At 44.7% G+C, this 21,575-nt stretch overlaps 1 long non-coding RNA gene across 1 annotated transcript in view; it reads right to left on the bottom strand.

Moving 5' to 3' along the window:
* LOC147464545 (uncharacterized) overlaps positions 1–15,487 on the bottom strand; it is a 50,364-nt gene extending 34,877 nt beyond the window's left edge. The window contains exon 1 of the long non-coding RNA XR_015187685.1: positions 15,271–15,487. This is a non-coding gene — a long non-coding RNA (uncharacterized LOC147464545). The remainder of the gene's footprint in view (positions 1–15,270) is intronic.
* Positions 15,488–21,575: the final 6,088 nt, after the last annotated feature.

Below are 21,575 nucleotides of genomic sequence, written 5' to 3'. Positions count from 1 at the left end.
AGATTACCCAGAGTTGTTGGAAGACTACAAGGAAGCCATGCAGCACGGTACCAGTACCTCACTTTAAAAAGGAGGGGATGTCACGTGCACATCTAACCCTATGTGCATGTGGATAAGCTACTTTAAGTCCAGGGTTCAGTTAGCCTAGCTTAGGAAGTGTTCTGGCACTTCTGTGAGTCTGTTTGCAAACCATGCATGCCCAAGCACTTAGAGTAGATGCATATCCTCCGGTTGCACACAACATGATCATCAGATCACAGTTAGAACCCATCAAGAGCATTTTCCAGTACACAACCTATTTTCCCTATTTTAGCCATTTTTCACGTATTCTTTTTAATTGACTTTTGTTGGGAAACTGGGTAGGCAAATGAGCCAAGCAAATATAAAAGAAAACCTGGCGCTAGGGGAATCTGGCAGAAGAGGAAGAAGTGCACAGGCAAGTTGCTTGCAACAGGCATCTCTCTCTCTCTCTCTCTCTCTCTCTCTCTCTCTCTCTCTCTCTCTCTCTCTCTCTCTCGCAAGAACCCCTGCAAAGCCAAAGCAAGAACCCTTGCAAAGCCCTGGCATTTTTTAACAAGCAAAGCCAATCAGCGTTTTGGACAACTTTAGGTTCAGCATTTTTCAGCAGTAAATCCAACGATTTCGACAGATAAAGAACAACCCGACAAGAGCTAATTCAGCAGACGTCGTCGTCGCCGCTTTCGTCGTCTCCAACCTAGACAAACATTGCATCATGGCCTCACGAGTTTGCATCAACATCTTGTACCAGTTTTGTGCAATCAATAGCATAGACTTCTCTCGCCATCGAGAGAAGGGCCTTCGGAGGAGGGTTTGACAACTTGTATGGTGTCGTATTCTTCTCTCTCTATCTCTCAGTCTCAACACCTTCATTCACAATGTTTATCCAATTTGTTTGTGATCACTTTTTTTTTCCCGAGAAAAAGATCCTTCTATTAGTTAATGAAAGCTGCCCATAGGGCTTCAACCACCTCTGCAAGAGAGGGCTACAACAAACGTGATGGGGAGACTCTCCCAATGAAAGAACAACATATACACAATGAGGCTAAATCAAGGGATGGGAGGAGGAAAGAGCCACACAGGTGGTCGGTATTGCCATCTGAGCACACCCTGGACAATGGTATAGAAAGGCCCAGGGCGCCAGAGTCGAAGGAAAGCCTCGCGGCGCTCCCGCATGCGGTCGGAGCTACCCTGTAGGCCCTCAAGCTGTCCTCTGAGAGTATGGATTAGCTCTAGCCAAAAGTCACGAACACTCTCTGCTGGCGGCACAGAGCCACTGACGAGCTCCCAACACTCCTCTCTCTCACTGCACCACTCCTGTGGAGTAAGCTCTGTAGGCAGGCTGGAGTGTAGGACACCCCCCCTGTATCACTATCATCCTGCTGGTGGAAGATAGCTCAAACTGAAGTGCCGGGCCCGTGAGAGTGGACCAAGCCGCTGCCCCCGTTTGTTTGTGATCACTTGCACTCTCTCATTAAAGGAACGGAAGGCTCTCCCTTCCGTAAGTAAAAGAAACCTTGAGCACAGTTCGGAGCACTCTTCTTGAGCAAAGTTCAACATTCACTTCCGCTGCACCTTACAGTGCGCAGACAGTCTTTATCATTGCAACAGCGTGCAAGATTCAAAGCAAGGTCATCTTGGTCTTGCAGGTGGAGCAACAAACCTGCAGAGAGAGAGTGCTTATGAGCTTCGAGCTCGCAGATCTGTACCTTGATAACTCAGTTTCGATTTAGGCAACGAGCGAGAGTTTCCCAGAGCGTATCAAAAGTGCAAAAGGTCTGCAGCTGAATTGCTAAAGTTGAATCCGAATTACTAAAGATGAATCATATTGCTGCAGTTGAATCACATTGCTGGATAATCTGAATTTTGTAGATTGTTGAGTCTAAACCTGCCAAGGTTGCATCCGTACAACGTACCGATAGGTCCATACAGTACAGCCGTACAATACAGATCCGTACGTATGGATCGGGATCCATACAGATGCTTCTTTTCGAAGAAAAAAAATCATGCATTGTAAGGTTTGCAAAACTTATTAGAGTCAAAACTTCATACTTCAGTCTTAGATTATTATTATGTACTTCTTTTTTGATGCTCTTAGTTTTATGAGACCATAACATGAGACATTTGACATTGTTTAGCTGTAGACATTGATCAGCTTTGTGTTTTCATTGTTCGGTTAGAGTTGTGGACTCTAATCTTTATTTGAAGTCTTGGTGAATGCATAAGTAAAGGTATGAAGTACTCTTAGTTTTAGGCTTTTTGAAAAAAAGGACGAATTTTTTTACGTACCTAAAAACTCAATCCATTCTGTACTACGTACCTTATGTACCAAATTTGTACCGAACACTACGTACCTAGCTACCTTGAAACCTGCAAATTGGACACACTTCTGAGTATGAACCTCTAGTTCGAGTTTTGAGACCGGCACGAAACAGTCTGCGCAGCTGATCTTGTGCTTCTTTGTCAACGTTTATCAATGTTGCAAACCAAGTTTGAGATTTCAGTCAACAAAGGCTTCAATCTCCTTTTATGGGCTGAAGTCAAGGCAAGCAACAGTGACGACAACAATCTTTTGAACATCAAGAAGCTTGAGGGTGCATAAGGATGAGGCCCTGGCTAAGTTAAAACAATTTGTGGTACTTGCTGAAAATCAGGTCAACAATACGGTAAAGTGTCTGCGCTCTGACAATGGGAGTGAGTATGTGTCAAAGTCTTTCCAGGACTTCTGTGACAGTAAAGGAATAAAGAGAGAGTTGACTACACCTCATAATCCACCCCAGAATGGTGTTGCAGAGCGAGTGAATCGGACTATTCAAGAAAACGTCCGATGTATGTTGTCTCATGCTCCATTACCCCATGGTTTTTGGACAGAGGTTGTTGTCACGTGCACATCTAACCCTATGTGTACGTGCACAAGCTACTTCATGACAAGGGTTCAATTCAATTCAGTTAGCTTAGCTTAGAAGTGTTCTAGCACCTTTGTGAGTGTTCGCACACCGTGCATGTCCAGACACTTAGAGCAAATGCATATCCTCTGGTTGCACACAGCATGATCATCAGATTACCATCAGAACCCATCAGGAGCATTTTTACATTGCATAGACCTATTTTCCCTATTTTAGCCATTTTTGACTTATTATTTTTAAGTGACTTTTGTTGGGAAACTGGGTAGGGCAATTTTGGAAAGCAGATATATAAGAAACCCTAGCGCTAGCACTTTCTAGCAAAAGAGGCAGCAGGGACCAGACATCCGGCAGTGCACCTTCTTGGCAAGACCCCCCGGCATGATCACCTAGCGTTTTCAGCCAAAGAACAAAGCCAGCGTTGTTAGCTTTGCAGATCAGCCCAGCGTTTTGCATTTGCAGTAGCCTAGCGACATCAGACTCAGTAGATCCTCTAGCGTTTTTGTAGCAGGTCACAAATCAGCCCTAGCGTTTTTGCATTTGCAGAGCATCCTAGCGTTTTGCAATTTTTCGACGACAGATCCAGCCATAGCCTCAGCGTTTTCAGTTTTCAGCACATAGACATCGTAGTAGAAACCCCAAACCTCACAGATCTCACCTTCCCACAGCAGATCCTCGCCGCACGGTCAGATCAGCCAAGGTTTGCAGATTCAGCCCGGAAAACGCAGGTTTCAGCATCTGCGTTTTCAGCGCGTCATCGTTGCATCGTTGTCATCGCCGTCATCACCGACATAGAGTCAGAATTCAGCAGATAAAGATTTGCATATTTCAACCATCAGCGTTTTCACATTTCAGCCCGTCTTGTCGTCGTCGACATCATCAGCAAGTCCAAAGCATTGTAGAGATTTGTGCAATCAATAGTAGACCGCTCTCGCCATAGAGAGTGGGGCCTTTGGAGGAGGGTTTGACAACATTCTGGTGTCGTATTCTTCTCTCTCTATCTCTCAGTCTCAGCACCTTCATTCACAATATTTACCACTTTGTTTGTGATCATTTGCACTCTCTCACTAAAGGAACGGAAGGCTCTCCCTTCCGTAAGTAAAAGGAACCTTGAGCACACTTCGGAGCACTCATCTTGAGCAAAGTTCAACATTCACTTCCGCTACACCTTACAGCTGTTATGAAAACCGTACATTTGATTAATCGATCACCGCACAGGCCTTTGGGTGGGGGAGTTCCCCAGGCAGCGTGGTTGGGCAAGCCACCTTCGCACGCTCATCTGAGAGTGTTTGTTTGCGAAGCTTTTGAGCACATCACGTTGGAGCCAAAGTCTTGTAAGTGTGTATTCCTAGGACATGGTGACAATGGTGAAATGGGGTATCGATTATGGGATCTCGAAAAGAGAAAAATTGTCCGCAGCCATGATGTAATCTTCCGGGAGGATTGCATGCACAAACAACCTTAAAGGATTGAAGAAGTTAGGAGAGTTGTTTTCTGAGAAGATGTACCTTTTGGACAGTAATGTATATGCCCAAAAGTGTAGGGAATGGTGCTGAAAATGCTCAGCCAGAAATTGCCCATCATAGTTCACAGTCGGAGTAGCACAAATCAGGATAATCAAAACTGGCAGACTTGCATGGAGGACAACATCATAGAGTGTCAGACTTTGGACAGTCTCAATCAGCTGGTCAGTCTAAAATGTTAGGACAACAAGTTGTAGATTTGTAGGCTCGATAGCAAGCTGGAAATATGGAGCCTTTGGTTCGGAGGTCAACCCGACCATCAAGGCAGCCATATAGATTTGTTCCTGGTGTTGATTATGTCATGTTGACAGATTGTGGTAAGCCGTCTTGCTTCAAGGAAGCATCGGCTAGTCCGGACAGCGAGCAGATTTGCAGGCTTGATAGCAAGCTGGAAATATGGAGCCTTTGGTTCGGAGGTCAACCCGACCATCAAGGCAACCGGATATATTTGTTACTGGTGCTGATCATGTCATGTTGACAGATTGTGGCGAACCGTCTTGCTTCAAGGAAGCATCGACTAGTCCTGACAGCGAGAAATGTATAGGACCATGCTGTCGGAAATGCAATCTCTGGAGAAGCGTGATATTTGAGATTTGGTGCATTTGCCAAAAGCACAGAAAGTTTTTCCATGCAAATGGGTTTACAAAAAGAAATTGATTCATGTGCTTCATTCCAGGTGACACAACATCGGGAATGGTTCTCTAGCTACAATGCTGGAAGATATCGTGTTGTTCATTTGGGGGACAACCATGCATGTGATATTGAGGGAATCACAAGTGTGTAGCTGAAATTTCAGCATGGATCATATTTTACATTGCATCGTGTGAGGCATGTATCCAAGCGCAAGAAGATCCTGATAAGCACAGGGTAGCTAGATGCTGATGGCTATCACACTACCTTTGGGAATAGCAAGTGGAAAATTAGCAAGGGATTTAGGATCATTGCTAGAGGTCCTAAAAGTGACATTCTGTATCCACTTCATGCATCTAGTATGCAGGACCATGTAGTCGCCATAACCGAGCAACCAAGCGTTTCCTTGTGGCATGGTAGGTTGGGACACATGAGTCAAACCGGAATGAAGATGCTTTCTCATTTAGGATATTTACCGTGTTTGAAATATGTTGATTTTGACCATTGTGATCATTGTATCTATAGCAAGCATGCTCAAATTCCTCACAAGAAATCTCTCTCATTGAAAGCTTCTCCCTTGGAATTGATACATTCAGATGTATGTCAGATGCCAAGGCTACCTCTAGGGGGAAAGCAATACTTTGTTACCTTTGTGGATGATGCTTCCCGCAAGGTGTGGGTATATCCGATCTAGTGTAAGGATGAGGCCCTGGATAAGTTCAAACAATTTGTGGCATTCACTAAAAATCAGGTCAGCAGTAAGGTAAAGTGTCTACGCTCTGACAATGGGGGTGAGTATGAGTCAAAAGTCTTTCCGGGACTTCTGTTAGTAAAGGGATAAGAGGGAGCTAACTACACCTAATTATCCACCCCAGAATGGTGGGTGAATCGGACTATTCAAGAAAAAGCCCGATGTATGATGTCTCATGTTGCATTACCCCCTGGTTTTTGGGCAGAGGCTATTATGACAACCGTACATTTGATTAATCGATCACCACAGAGGTCTTTGGGTGGAGGAGTTTCCCAGGAAGTGTGGTCGGGCGAGCCACCTACGTACGCTCATTTGAGAGAGTTTGGTTACAATCCGAAAGGAAGACCGCAAAGTTGGAGCCAAAGTCCTGTAAGTGTGTATTCGTAGGATATGGTGACGATGGCACTGAAATGGGGTATAGATTATGGGATCCCAAAAAGAGAAGAATTGTTCGCAGCCATAATGTAATCTTCCGGAAGGATTGCATGCACAAACAACCTCAAAGGACTAAAGAAGTCAAGAGAGTTGTTTTCCGAGAAGATGTATCTTTTGGATAGCAGCGTATGCCCATTGCCCAATGGTCAGCAACAAATTGCTGATGATGTTCTCAAAAGTGTAGGGAATGGTGCTGAAAATGCTCAACCAGAAATGGCCCATCGTAGTCCATAGTCGGAGCAGCACAAATCAGGACAATCAGAACTGGCAGATTATGTGTAGAACATTCAAACTTTGGACAGTCTCAGTCGGATGGTCAATCTGAATTTGGTCAGCCTGACATGTCGGGACAGCAAGCTGCAGATTTGCAAGTTGGACAACAAGCTGGAAATATGGAGCCTTTGGTTCGGAGGTCAACCCAACCATCAAGGCAACCGGATAGATTTGTTTCTGGTGTTGCACTTAGAGCTTCTTCACTCAATCCTTACATTAAGCTCCTCCATGTAGCTTGAAACTCGGAAAGCGGAGCAGCTACAGTATGCTCTTTTATTGATTGAAAGTGCTAAAAATGTTTTGACTCTTACAATAGCCATTGTGTGTGACAACTAGAGTGCCCAATTGGGGCTTTTTGGGCCATGTCTAGCGGCCGTGTCTGATATGGGCCTTATTCTCCGCCTGCCACGCTCTCCCCTTCTCCCGCTGCCCAAACACCCAATTCGCCTGTGCATGCTACTGATATCCTTGAGAGTGTCTCCTGCCTCGTTCGAGACAGAGAGGGAGAAAGAGAGAAACAATCGCAACAAGATTGATGATGGGTAGCAAGTTGACGAAGGGTCCCTTGTGTGTGTGTGTGTGTGTGTGTGTGTGTGTGTGTGTGTGTGTGTGTGTGTGTGTGTGTGTATATATATATAGAGAGAGAGAGAGAGAGATTTTATTATCATCCTCAGAGATCGAATCTGACCTATGGGATCAAAGATACATGTAATGTACCATCTATGGGGCTAACAAACGATTCTCGATGCTCAAGAATCGTGGTGATGGAATTGCAATGGAGAGCTCACACTGTGGCTTGGAGAGGAAAGTGTATAGATCTATGTCAGGGCTGAAAACGAAAGGAAGCAAGTTCAAATGTGTGTGTGTGTGTGTGTGTGTGTGTGTGTGTGTGTGTGTGTGTGTGTGTGTGTGTGTGTGTGTGTGTGTGAGAGAGAGAGAAGAGACAGAGAGAGAGAGAGTTAACCCCTAAATATTGCATGCTATTGCAGGAGAGAGAGCCACACACAATTGGAGAGAGAGAGAGAGAGGGAAGGTGGTCTCTCTAGACTCCCCTTGATGCAATAATTCCAAATTTGGGCCTCCCTACTAAATCCCACGTGCACGTCCATTTTCGGTGAACAATTTTTATTAGAAAGGTGATGGAGCCCAACATGGTTGTGCTAGTTTGCACGTTGCCTCACTGATGAGCTTCGACATGGATAAAGTCCTATAACAAATTTATCTCAAGGACCACAATGTTTCTAGGTAGTGAGGTTATACCTAGGTGCTAAAAGTGTGAGTTTGGATGCCAAATGTGATAGGAGCATTTCACGAGTTCATGCTATAATTGATGTGCTTGTCTAAAAAATGTTGTTTTGACCATTTTGTATGATCACCGATCCTGTTGCATTTTTGTAGGCCCTGACGTGTGTATCAAGATGTCTATTTGCGTAGTTCCATTGATCATTCTGGTGTGTTCTACTTAAGATGGCAATACACCATGTAGTATTTGTTTAGTGAACTCCATACTATAGTTGAAGTGCTATGTAGGGAAATTTTGTTTTGACCATTTAATATGATGCCTATCTCCATAGTTGCATTGATCAACATGGTATGTTTCACTTGCAGTAATATAAACAGATACTCATCTCATAAACAGATACTTGTCTCACCATCATGGTTGACGTGTACTTACTTTTGTAGCTTGGCGATGACAGCATTAGGACTAGGAGTGGGCCCACCTCGTCTTTCCTCCCACGCTAGTGGGCTTTTTGGCATCCTTTCATGGATGCGATATAGCCGTTGTAGATCAAAGTCGATGATCCCTCTAAGTCTTCCCGTTGCTAGCACGAGTGTGTGACCCGCCGTCCTCTGGATGGCGGGGGGTGACAGGAATGGCGATGCGAGTGAGCGAAGGAGAGAGAGAAACGGAGAGTAAGATGTATTGAAGACATGTGGCAATACCCAAGACACTCATATGGGAAAAAGAATTCACAATCTTAGTGTTAGTCAGGGGTTGTTGAAAGAAAAGATCGTGCTTCGCAATGCCCTAGCCAACATGTATGCCAAATTTCATCTACTTGAGAAATCACAAAAAGTGCTTGAGGAGTTGCCTGCCCAATATGCCCTTTCTTGGAGTGTTTTGATTGTGGGATATGCCGAATAGCAGCTTTTTCCAGGAAACTCCCGGCTGTTTTTAGAGGATGAAAAGTGAGGCCATCTCTCGAGATGCAATTACCTATGCTTGCATTCTGAAGGCACGTGGCACTACGGAAGACATTGATATCGGCAAAAGAGTTCACGATGAAAAGCACAGACAGTGCTTAAGGAGCCACCTGTACGGGATGTTGTATCTTGGAATTCATGGATTGCACGATATGCCGAACGGGGGCAAGGTCAAGAAGCTCTGGGTTGTTTTCAACGGATGCAAAGCGAGGGCATCACTTTAGATGTAATCACTTGTCGCATCTTGAAGGTGTGTGGCACCACTTAAGATGTTGATATGCGCAAAAGACTAAAGGGAACGTAGATGAAATCATCTACGCTTTCGTCTTAAAGGCATGTGGGCACTTCGCAAGACACTAATATGGGAAAAAGAATTCACAATCATATGTTAGTCAACGGCTGTTGAAAGAAAATATCATGCTTGGCAATGCCCACGTCAAGACGTATGCCAAATGTCGTCTACTCCAAAAAGCACAAAAAGTGCTTGAGGGGCTACCTGTCCGAGATGCCCATTCTTGGAGTGTTTTGATTGCTGTCCAACAGGGGCACGGCCAAGAAGCTTTGGCTTGTTTTCAGAGGATGCAAAGTGAGGGCATCTCTCCAAATGCAATTACCCATGCTTGGATATTGAAGGCATGTGGTACTACAGCAGACACTCATATGGGCAAAAGAATTCATGGTCATATTGTTAGTCAGGGGCTAATGAAAGAAAACGTTGTGCTTGGCAATGCCCTGATCAACATGTATGCCAAATGCGGAGTACTTCGAAATGCACAAAAAGTACTTTAGGAGTTGCCTCTCTTGGGAGTGTTCTGATTGCGGGATATGCCCAACAGAGGCAGTGCTTGTTTGGCAATGCCTTGGTCGATATGTATGCCAAATGTGGTGTACTTCAGAAAGCACACACAACGCTTGAGGAGCTACCTATCCGGGATGTTCTCTCTTGGAATTCATTGATTGTAGGATATGGCGAGAACGGGAGCAAGGCCAGGAAGCTCTGGCCTGTTTTCAGCGGATGCAAAGTGAGGGCATAACTCCAGATGCAATCACTTACGGTTGCATTTTGAAGGCATGTGGCACTACTCAAGACACTGATATGGGCAAAAGAATTCATGATGATATTGTTAGTCAGGGGCTATTGAAAGAAAACATCGTGCTTGACAAGGCCAGGAAGCTCTGGGCTGTTTTCAGCAGATGCAAAGGGAGGGCATATCTCCAGCTGCAATCACTTACGGTTGCATTTTAAAGGCATGTGGCACTACACAAGACACTGATATGGGCAAAAGAATTCATGATGATATTGTTAGTTAGGGGCTAATGAAAGAAAACGTCGTGCTTGACAATGCCTTGGTTGGCATGTATGCCAAATGTGGTGTCCTTCACTATGCACAGAAAGTGCTTGAGGTGCTACCTCTCCAAGATGATATCTCTAGGAATTCATTGATTGCAGGATATGCCGAATGGAGGCAAGGGTAGGAAGCTTCGGGCTGTAATCAACAGCGCGGGCATCTCTCCATATGGAATCACTTATGCTTGCATTTTGAAGGCATGTGCCACCACTCAAGATGTTGATACAGGCAAAGGCATTCATGATAATATTGTTAATGAAGGGGGGATGTTGAAAGAAAACGTCGTACCTGGAAATGCCTTGGTCAACATGTATGCCAAATGGGGAGTCCTTCAGAACGCACAGAAAGTATTTATGGAGCTACCTGTCTGGGATGTTGTCTCTTGGAATTCATTGTTTATAGAATATGCCGAACGGGGGCAAGGCTCGGAAGCTCTGGGCTATTTTTAGCAGATGCAAGACGAAGGCATCTTTTGATATGCAATCACTAACGCTTGCATCTTCAAGGCGTGTGCCACCACTCAAGATGCTAAAACAAGCAAAAGAATTCACAATAATATTGTTCGACAGGAGTTGTTGAAAGAAAACATCGTGCTTGGCAATGCCTTCATCGGTATGTATTTCAAATGTGGTGTCCTTCATGAAGCACAAAAAGTGTTTGAGGAGCTACCTATCAGAAGCTTTGGGCTGTTTTTAGAGGATGCAAAGTGAGGGCATCTCTCTGGATGCAATTACCTACGGTTGCATTTTGAAGACATGTGGCACTACGCAAGACACTAAAATGGGCAGCCGAATTCACGACGATATTGTTAGTGAGGGACTCTTGAATGAAAACGTCATGCTTGGCACCTTAATCGACATGTATGCCAAATCTCGTCTATTTCAAAAAGCACAAAAAGCGCTTAAGGAGCTACTTGTCCGAGATGTCGTCAATTGGAGTGCATTGATTTCAGGATATGCCGAAAAGGGCAAGGCTAGGAAGCTTTGGGTTGTTTTCAACAGATGCAAAGCAAGGGCATCCCTCTAGATGCAACAACTTACACTTGCATCTTGAAGGCGTGTTTGTCACCACTCAAGATGTTGATGTAGGCAAAAGAATTCATGATGAAAACGTTGTGCTTGGCACCTTAGTCGACATGTATGCCAAACCTGGTCTATTCCAAAAAGCACAAAAAAACGCTTCAGGAGCTGCCTGCCCGAGATGTCGTCAATTGGAGTGCATTGATTTTTAGATATGCCCAATAGGGGCAAGGCCAGGAAGCTTTGGGTTGTTTTCAACATATGTGAAACGAGGGCATCTCTCTAGTTGCAATCACTTGCGCTTGCATCTTGAAGGCGTGTGGCACTATGCAAGACACTGATATGGGCAAAAGAATTCGCAATAATATTAATAGCCAGGGGTTGTTGAAAAAAAATTTAGTGCTTGGCACTACCTTGGGCATGTATGCCAAGTGTGGTGCACTTTAGAAAGGACAAAAAAGTGCTTGAGGAGCTTCCTGTCCAGAATGTCGACTCTTGGAATGCACTAATTGCAGGATATGTTGCTTTTGTCTTGAAGGCATATGGCACTATGCAAGATGTTGATAAGTGCAAAAGAAACCACGATGATAATGTTAATCAGGGGCTGTTAAGAAAAAAACATCATGCTTGGCAATGCCTTGGTCGACATGTATGCCAAATGTCGTGCACTTCAAAAAGTACATAAGATGCTTAGGGAGTTGCTTATGCAAGACATCGTCTCTTATAGTGCATTAATTTTTGGCTATGCTCAACAGCCAGACATGGCCACAAAGCTCTGGGCTTTGGTCTTGAAGGCTATGCTTACATCTTAAAGGGATGTGCCATTACGCAAGATGCCTACATGGGCAAAAAGATGAAATCACCTATGCTTTGGACTTGAAGGATTGTGGCATTACACAAGGTGCTGACATGGGCTCCACTCCTCACTTTTGTAATCTGGCGTCATTTTTGATAGAAGGTAGCCTAGATCAGGACTTATATCACTTGCTCATGAGCCGAGATAGTGCAGAGGCATGGCACCGCATCCGCGAGCGCAGGCCACCGACATCGATCAAGGACCCGAACACATGGTACCGCTATGCAGAGGGCCTTTACCAGATACCAGGACAACCACCGATACCCCTGCCACAGGGACCACGCCCCACCACTTCGTCCTTCTTCACATCAGAGATGGTAGCTCGAGCCATCCGGCATCTACAGCATGGTAGAGCCCGAGACCGGACCGAGCTACAGACCGAGCATCTGATTTATGGGAGAGAGACCTTGGCACCTTTCATAGCTCATCTCTTTAACCGCGCACTAGTGGAGGGATTTCCAAACTCGTGGACACAGCACATCATTGTACCTATCCACAAGTCTGGAGACACCATGGATCCCAACACATACAGGACTATTATGATTGGCCACATGTTGGCCAAGCTCTATGGCACGGTTTTAGAGGAGGAGCTTAGCACCAGAGCAGAGGCAGCAGGCATCCGAGCTACAGGACCAGACCGAGCTACAAGCCGAGCATCTGATTTATGGGAGAGAGACCTTGGCACCTTTCATAGCTCATCTCTTTAACCGCGCACTAGTGGAGGGATTTCCAAACTCGTGGACACAGCACATCATTGTACCTATCCACAAGTCTGGAGACACCATGGATCCCAACACATACAGGACTATTATGATTGGCCACATGTTGGCCAAGCTCTATGGCACGGTTTTAGAGGAGGAGCTTAGCACCAGAGCAGAGGCAGCAGGCATCCGAGCTACAGGACAGGTTGGGTTCCGCCGCACATACTCTACCATCGATCATATCTTCACGCTACACTGCTTGATCGACCAGGCACGAGTGAGGAAGAGGAGGCTTTACTATTGCTTTGTGGACTTTCGCAAAGCATTTGATACGGTGCCACGTGAGCGACTCTTCAGGCGACTACTCTCACTTGGGCTTGAGGAGGACATGATATGGGGCATATATACACTTTATGAGCAGGTATGTGGGCGAGTACGATGTCCAGGAGGCACTACAGAGACCTTGTTTAGCACCATTGGTGTGTGAAACAAGGATGTCCACTCTCCCCTACACTCTTTGGGCTCTACATTGATGAGATAGTGGATTTTATTCAGCATAGAGGAGGTGATGGGGTGGAGAAGGGTGGCACCACAGTCCATATACTATTATATGCCGATGATATTGTACTCATATCAGAGTCAGCAGAGGGGCTGCGTCAGCATCTACTTGGGCTCGATATTTTTTGTGCGCAGCTAGGGCTCTCAGTGAACCTTGGGAAAACCAAGGTTCTCATCTTTCATACATCACCACGGATCAGACGAGAGAGCTCTTTCACAGCAGCAGGGGGTAGTATCGAGGTTGTAGGCTCATATGTCTACTTGGGGGTGACTTTTACCGCGGCATCAGGGGCCTTTTCCATGACACAGGCAGCCAGAGACAAACTGACCAAGGGGTACTCCGTACTCACACGGATGGAGAGACAATGCCACCATGCACACTTTCAGGAGCCCCGTACGAAGGGGTGGTTTTTTGACACTTTGGTTACACCGGCTCTTATGTATGGGGCAGCCATATGGGGACCTGGCTTGGCAGACTCGATCTGGTCTTTGATAGAGCGTCCACAGGTACTGATGATCTCGAGGATGATCCGCAGCAAGCCGTCCGTTCCACATGATATAGTCAGAGCAGAGCTAGCAGTCCCACCTATGCTAGTAGAGGCACTGTTTCAAACGGTTTGCTTGTTACATAGATTATAGAGTATGGATAGGGACCGCATTGCCTATCGAGCACTGCAGGCATCACAGTCTATGGCACTGGCGGGAGATGCCTCTTCTTGGTATGCACAGACCAGCGAGTGGTTCACTAGACATGGGCTTGATATAGATCGACTACCACCCCTCCAGTATGACATCCATGCACCTACTTATACTCTCACTCATCAAGAGAGGAATAGGATCATCAGGCAGGAGATTTCGCATATTTACATTGAGAGGACATGGATCAGCCCCAGGCAGCCACTACCGACGAAAATGCTCCACTACCATGAGCATTTTCTCCAGATATCCGATCAGGGCTTCATAGACACCCCTCAGTATATACAGTAGTACATGCCACATCACCTACGGGTAGCCATCGGCCAGCTCCGAGTCTCATCACACCAACTTGAGATTGAGCGGGGCAGAGCCAGAGGCATACCACAAGAGAACCGGACTTGCCCAGTGTGTCAGACAGAGGTGGAGACGGAGGAGCACTTCATGCTACGATGCCCAGCTTACTCAGAGTTTAGACAGAGATTTGGGATTGAGGGCACTCTCCAGACATGCATGAGGAGGAGAGACCAGACTCATGTGGGCCATTTCATCACAAGAGCACTCCACATACGTGAGGAGTCTACACGACCACGACCACATGACACTGGAGGTGTTCAACAGACGATCACTCAGTTTTTCCAAAGAATGACTTCAGGAGATCCCACACCGCCGACGATGACTCGGCTGACACTCGAGCAAGCAGAGGCACAGCGAGCACGACGTCGACCCCGTGAGTCAGGATACCGACGGCCCCATCTATACCAGCAGGATATACTGAGGATCCATACACTTCATGAGCAGCAACTAGAGAGGGCCCGCTCCACCACACATTGGAGCACCCACTTACATCGGGTTTTTCAGCCCCTCCCCCCATGTACCACTTTCTATACCGATCACCCATTACACACTACTAGCCAGCTCTAATACGGGTATGCCCTCACACTTTTACTTTCACTCAACACGAGGTAGTCATTTTCTGCTGCGACAGAGCTACATCTCCAGCCATATATTCATATGGTCAGTATCTGCGGTGCCAGAGCCATATATACCCATACCACCACACATTACCACCATACCAAGACACTGCACATCCCAGTTCTAGATTAGCTTTCATTTCAGCATTTTATTTTCAGTATTTTCTTTTCCGGACACCCGGACTACCACTAGATGTACATTGATTTGTCTCATAGGCCGACTTCGGCCTTTAGAAGACGTAAATAAAGCTCTCTCTCTCTCTCTCTCTCTCTCTCTCTCTCTCTCAAGTATAATGCACTTGGCTATAATGAAAGCTATTAAGCAGACATTTGACAACACTCGTCAGTTCTGAGAGCCACTATCTATGGGGGAAGGACTTACTTGACAGGAAGGGCTTACTTGCCGCTCCAAGGATGGTTGCTAGCTCCAACTGCACGTGGGTGCTGCCCATGTAGGCAGCTCTGCAAACAGGCGATGTCCACACAGGTGGTGACGTTCAGAAGCGCTGCAACGGTCACGTCTAGCAGCTTGGAGAGAGAAGAAGAAGAGAGTTTTAAGAAAAGATCTAGCCGACGAGGAGTTGAATTCAAGACCTTCGAGAGGGAAATGGCATAACCACACTTAGAAAGGTTATACAATTTTCCTCTTTTTGAATTAAGACAGAAATTGAATTTGAAGAAGGGATTGGCAAGACCCTCCTTAACAAATTTGATTTCACTTTCCAGCTTCACTTAGCATATACCTTGCAAATAAAATACATGCTTCCCTGTTAAGGCCAGATGCCCATCCTAGTCCTTATCGAGAATATCATCAACCTTTTGCAAAAGTTACTTGACATCGGTCTTGCTTGCAAAAATGGCATATTTGAGTGAGATGACATCCGGCTCATATTCATATGCAAAAAGGGGGTAGGTATTGAGCATGACATAGGAATTGGTTTTCGCCAGGAAATCAAGCATCGGCTTCATGATAGTGTTGGCAATGGAGGGGTTGAAGGCACCAACAGAAAGGGGATAAGAGGAGGAGAGGATAGCGAGTGAAAATGCACCTATTGAGAGATATGAGGTGAGCGTAGTTCCACGTTGTAGACCCAGCCCTCACGTCCACCCTTGCATGTCGAACCCTCAAAGTGAAAGCTGGCTCATTGCTAGTATAGCATTGATGTGGGATCTGTCGAAAACACAACAATAGGGAGAGAGGGAAAGAACATGATACTAACAATGATCCGGGGTGTCAGTTGGAAACACAACAGTAGGGAGAGAGGGAAAGAACGTGCGGGGGGAGAGGAGAGAGCATGATGGGAATTTTGAAATCGCTTGACCTCCATTCCCCCTTCTGGAATGCTCCTTGCATTAGCTTGTGCCATGTGGCACATGGCAGCGCAAGGAGCATTAGGGTGGGTTCAGAGTAGGCGACGGAAGAAAAATGCAAAGGGACGTCGATCCTTCATGGCGAAATTTCATTGGCTAGAGTTGAGGCACTCTTCCGCCGAGCCCTCCATTTTTCTTCCACCCCCCCCCCCGGGAAGAGTTGATGGCCTCTCTCAGCCCCCTTCACTTTTTCACTTTTTCTCCTCCACACTGTTCACACGAGGCGGCGGCACATTTAGGGAGGCTTGTTTCTTCCGCCAGATCAGTATGAACACAGCCTAGGACAATAGCATTGATGCGGGGCGTCTGTTGGAAACACAACAGCAGGGAGAGAGGGACATGCAATTAGTGCCACGCACCTCAGCTTGGGATGATAGCCACCCACCCACCCTCCTCCCCCTCCCCCCCTCAGCACTAAAGGGCACGGGGCATTAAAGGAAGCTCAAGAGGTGGGATCTACGGCTGAGAAGCCCGGGCACAAAAGCAGAGGCGCACAGGGCCGTAGGATGCCCAGAAGTAAACTAGGACGCCGAAAAGTAAACTTGGACATGGGCACACCCTGTCCACGTTTATTTATAATGCATTTGTTGCCCACCATGGTCAACGTATGCGCATAGGGGGGTTGGATAAGTCACGCGCCTTGCCCGACGCCCACCAGGGTTCAAACCCGCGAGCCACACCCCACGCCGCATTTTTTTGAGCCCCCAAATCTCCTTGAGATTCGTGCCCGGGCTTCTCAGCCGTCGATCCCACCTCCCGAGCTTCATTTAATGCCCATGCTTTTTAGTGCTGAGGCCCTCCCCCCCCCCCCCCCCCCCCCCCCCCACAGTTTCCTCTCCATCAGCTTTGGCATGCAATTAGTGCCATACAATGGCTGTGGCATACCACTAGTTGCCGGTTCTTTTTTCGCTTGCCATCTAATATCGACCACACTACATCACATGCAAGCCCATGGTTGGTCAAAAAACCCACAGAAGCTCACACACACAGTAGCTAAAGATCTCTCTCTCTCTCTCTCTCTCTCTCTCTCTCTCTCTCTCTCTCTCTCTCTCTCTCTCTCTCTCTCTCTCTCTTCAGTCGTCATCCCACTCTCTCTCTTGCATGGCGGCACCAAGGGCATGCTATTGCTTTCTCTCTCACCATCGTTGTTGGCACATGCTTTCCTTGTAGTGGCAGGTTTATACAACCACCTCGCCCTCCTGTAGCCGCAAATCTCTCTCTCTCTCTCTCTCTCTCTCTCTCTCTCTCTCTCTCTCTCTCTCTCTCTCTCTCTCTCTCTCTCTCTCTCTCTCTCTCTCTCTCTCTCTCTCTCTCTCTCTCTCTCTCTCTCTCTCCCCCCCCCCCTTAATACGACAGTCAACCCACTCTCTCTCTTTTGTAAAATATGCAGCGATCGACGGCGCATGAGCTGCCCACAACCACCCATCTCTCTCGTTCGTTCTCCAACAAGCAGCGCTAGCACTAGTCTACTTTTCGGCACCACTCTTGGCAAAATATAACAACCAATAACCATAACCATAGATAGACCAGTGTCTCTCTCTCTCTCTCTCTCTCTCTCTCTCTCTCTCTCTTTCTTTGTGTAACGGCTGTCAATTTTTAGTTTTAACGAACTCTTTTGATTCTACCCTTCCCACATACACACACGAATTTGCTCCCCTGGGTATTCTCTAGCAATCACCACTATGGTATCTCCCTGAAAAGAATATTGGAGACACTCCAAGGCTGCATATTGGCCGATCTCAACGTTGAAGGTCGGGTGTGGAACTTGCAGGATAGCCCACCTGCCATGCTTGTTTCATCATCCTCTCTCTTTACAAGTATGTCTCAAACAAATCAGAGGCATTGGGATGCTGACATTTGGAGCTTCTTGATGCGGCAGTCCTTCCCTACAATATGCCAATCGTATCGAGCTTCAATGTAGACACCAATCAACCTACAATACAAAGTATGAAATGTGCTTATCAAGGTTGTCAATACAATTCTTTAGTCCTCAATGGCTTCTATTTTTCCACACACACTCTCAAAGCCAACTGTCTTTGTATTAAAAGTGAGTGCTATAGGTGTGAAGCCTATAAAATGTTATACACAAATTTTAAGCTTTTGAAGCTATTTTAAGATGCTACTTTTCAATGTTCCTTTTGAGCCATGCTTGTAATAGTGATAGCACTTACATAAAGACAAGCCTTGCTGATAGCAACAATACAAGTAGATTTGAACAAGAAGAAGCGTAAATTATGTTGCTACAATTCTTCGTCTTAACTTTTTAGAGAATTATGTCTTTATAAGTAGGCTTGTTTTATCCATTTATTTAATTGTTTGTATACAAGCATGATCTATGTCCTTTGTGTGTGTGATTCTTTTTACTGGATGACTAACTGCTATGCTTCTACGATGGATGATAAATTTTTTATTTTTATTTTTTGTAATAACCTATTCTTAAAGTCAAGTGATAATTTCTCTATTAACATTCTCTTGCCACACTTCATCAGTAGTACTTTTCTCTAACGGATCCAGTAAACATAAATTGCTTGTGGATAAATCATTTGAAATAAAACCATTTATCCTATTTGAACATACCTAGGGCATCCATCCCCTCAAAGTTAGCATGTACCTCACCACTTCCTCTTTTATCACTCTTTTCATGAGCCATAGCTCAAATATGTACAATTATTTGCAATAGTTTTTGTGAAATGACAAATGTTATGTGCTTCATCATGAGCTCAATAAATATTTGTCGATTAGTTTTTCACTTTCACTTTTAGAATTCACTCCCAAGTGTAATGTTATGTATCTACATAATTATTTAGGGCTAGACTACTTGGAAATTCTCTAAATCAAGTCCCATGGTTAGTATTTTATTTCGAGTCATTAATTGAGCTCAGTACTACTAGAACACGAGCCCTTTATCCACTAATTGTCAGACCCTTGCAAACCACTCTGTAAATTTAGATGATGCCTTTACTATCCACTTGTTTGTACTAAAATTTGTCGGCTTCAATCCCAACTTCGCATCAGTTTTATCATTAATGACTTTTAAAGTATATTAATGTATCTAGTGTATAATTAGATTGTTGTTATAATGAATAAGACATCCTATTTACTGCTTTGTTCTTTCTAGAAACACTTGACCAATAACACTAACTACAATGCTACCATATCTGAGATCCTCCAGATATTTCCACAAGGCTATACCTATGAAACTTTGCAACAAGCAAGAGTACCGTCAAACACTTTTTAAAAAAAGAGTTCTTTTACTTCTTGACATTATGTTGCACGTTGCAAAATTAATTATTTTTTATGTCATGGTTTGTACTTACATTGATAGGATCTATTTTGAGATAACTTTTCATACAACTCTCTATATGAGGTTAGTTGAGTTAGGGATGCTCATCAATATTTGGTATACACTTCAACATTCTAACATACTCCAATTTGGTACCAGGTAAATGTTTTGTATGTTTTATGTCTCGTCTAGTCCATTGGTCACATGCACACAAATTCGCCGATTTAGGTAGTGTGTCAATGCTCATCCTAGTGAAGATTCACTCACTTAGGCAGCACCAATTGTACGTGCAGATCCGCCGGTTTAGGTAGCACACTGCTAAATAAGATATTTACTATTTCCAACAATATTAAGTGCAGATACACTGGTTTAGGCAGCATAAGTGCCAATTTACCGATTTAGGCAGCACGTCGGATGTAGATTCACCAATTTAGGCAACACCGATCACAAAATCATGCTGCAGTGGCTATAAGCCACCACTATCCCTAGCATGCTTTTGTTACCTGGGTATACAAAATGAAGGATATTTGGATTTGAAATGGGTATCTCTTGGAAGATATTTGGATTTGGATTTATGTGGGATTTGGACTTGTTATATGACATTTTTGTGTCACGATAGTATTTATGAAATTGGACTTGAGATTAATGAGAATTGATTATTGAATATGAGTGTCACCACTGATATACTGATTCGTCAGCGTATGACATATACTGCTTATTCTAGTGGTATGGGAGACTAGAATCGGTAGTATGTGGATGACAACAGGCATAAGCAATGTTGTTTAGTTTCATTAATGTTTTCTTTCACTATGTTCTATTTTTGACACAAATTTCTAATCACTGTTATTGACAAGTACGGTTTGCAAATTCTTATATTTGCAAATGAGGACAATTGCTTTCCAACAGAGAGGTATGTAATGGTAATTGATAATCATCTATTTATTGTAGCTGACAAGTGGAAAAAGAGTTAGCAACTAATGGATTATGCAAAAGGATATTACAATTTATACATATTTCATTATTCAAGTGCTCCTTATGAGCTTTGGCCATTTATGACCGGCCGATCAGTTTGTACTCAATTTGAGCATTGAAGAAATCTATAAGTAAATACGTGCAAGAGGAAAATGCTCACTCTTGCATGGGAGGAGATTGCACCCAACGTCTGTGTCGATTGTTCTCTTCCCTCCTCTCTTCTCTCTCGACGTGCACTTGTGTAGCACTCTACTCTAAGAGATGCACCTGCACGTGCTTGTGTGCTATGTCTTGCTCTCTATCTCTTTCAGTCTATGGTTGCTCTTGATTATGTGCTCGTACGATTTGTGTGATTTGTTAGGTATGCATATTTATGGTGTTTTATCGTTTCTATCATGCTATTTGAGATATTTTGCAGGGACGCCACGCATCCATTTGTAGAAATTACCCATTGCATGTCAAAGAACAAAAAAAAAAGACATTACTCTACTTGCATAAATCTCTTCTTCCTAGGGTGGGTACTCCTTGTTGGAGTAATCCAGCCACCACGGACGCATTTCCAAGCTGCCTTTGCTTTAAGGTTGAATCACTACCGTGAAGCATGTCAAGTAAATGTCACTTTTTGGCAAAATGAGTTAGCATTCTATGTTAATTAAAACATGATCACTCCACAATTGACCAACAAAAAAAACTTTACTTACTCTTATATGTTGATGCGTGCCCGTGCAACCTCACATACTCTAATTGGTGTCATTCTAATACTCTTCTCACCCCAACCAGTATATGATATGTACTTTTGGAAGAACTCATGACCATTTTTTGGATTTGCAATTGTCGCTATCTCTAGGACTTTGCAAGTGAAATGTTGCTCTGTTTGAGAAAGCGCCAAAGCGACACTCTCCACATATGTGTCTCATGCCAAATTGTAATCAAAGCTCCCTTTTGGTGGCAGGACTCTAATCTTGTTTCACATTGCTTCCCACACATTAGCTCAAAATTAGATGAGCAAGGAGGGCCATGGGAAGCTTGAGGCACTTTGATCTATTTGGTCCCCTAAAGTG

This window comes from Adiantum capillus-veneris, chromosome 1 (assembly GCF_014529385.1).
Source record: "Adiantum capillus-veneris isolate H3 chromosome 1, ASM1452938v2, whole genome shotgun sequence".
NCBI lineage: Eukaryota > Viridiplantae > Streptophyta > Polypodiopsida > Polypodiales > Pteridaceae > Adiantum > Adiantum capillus-veneris.
The sequence above is the reverse complement of the archived record's forward strand: the minus strand, read 5'-3'. Positions and strand labels throughout refer to the sequence as shown.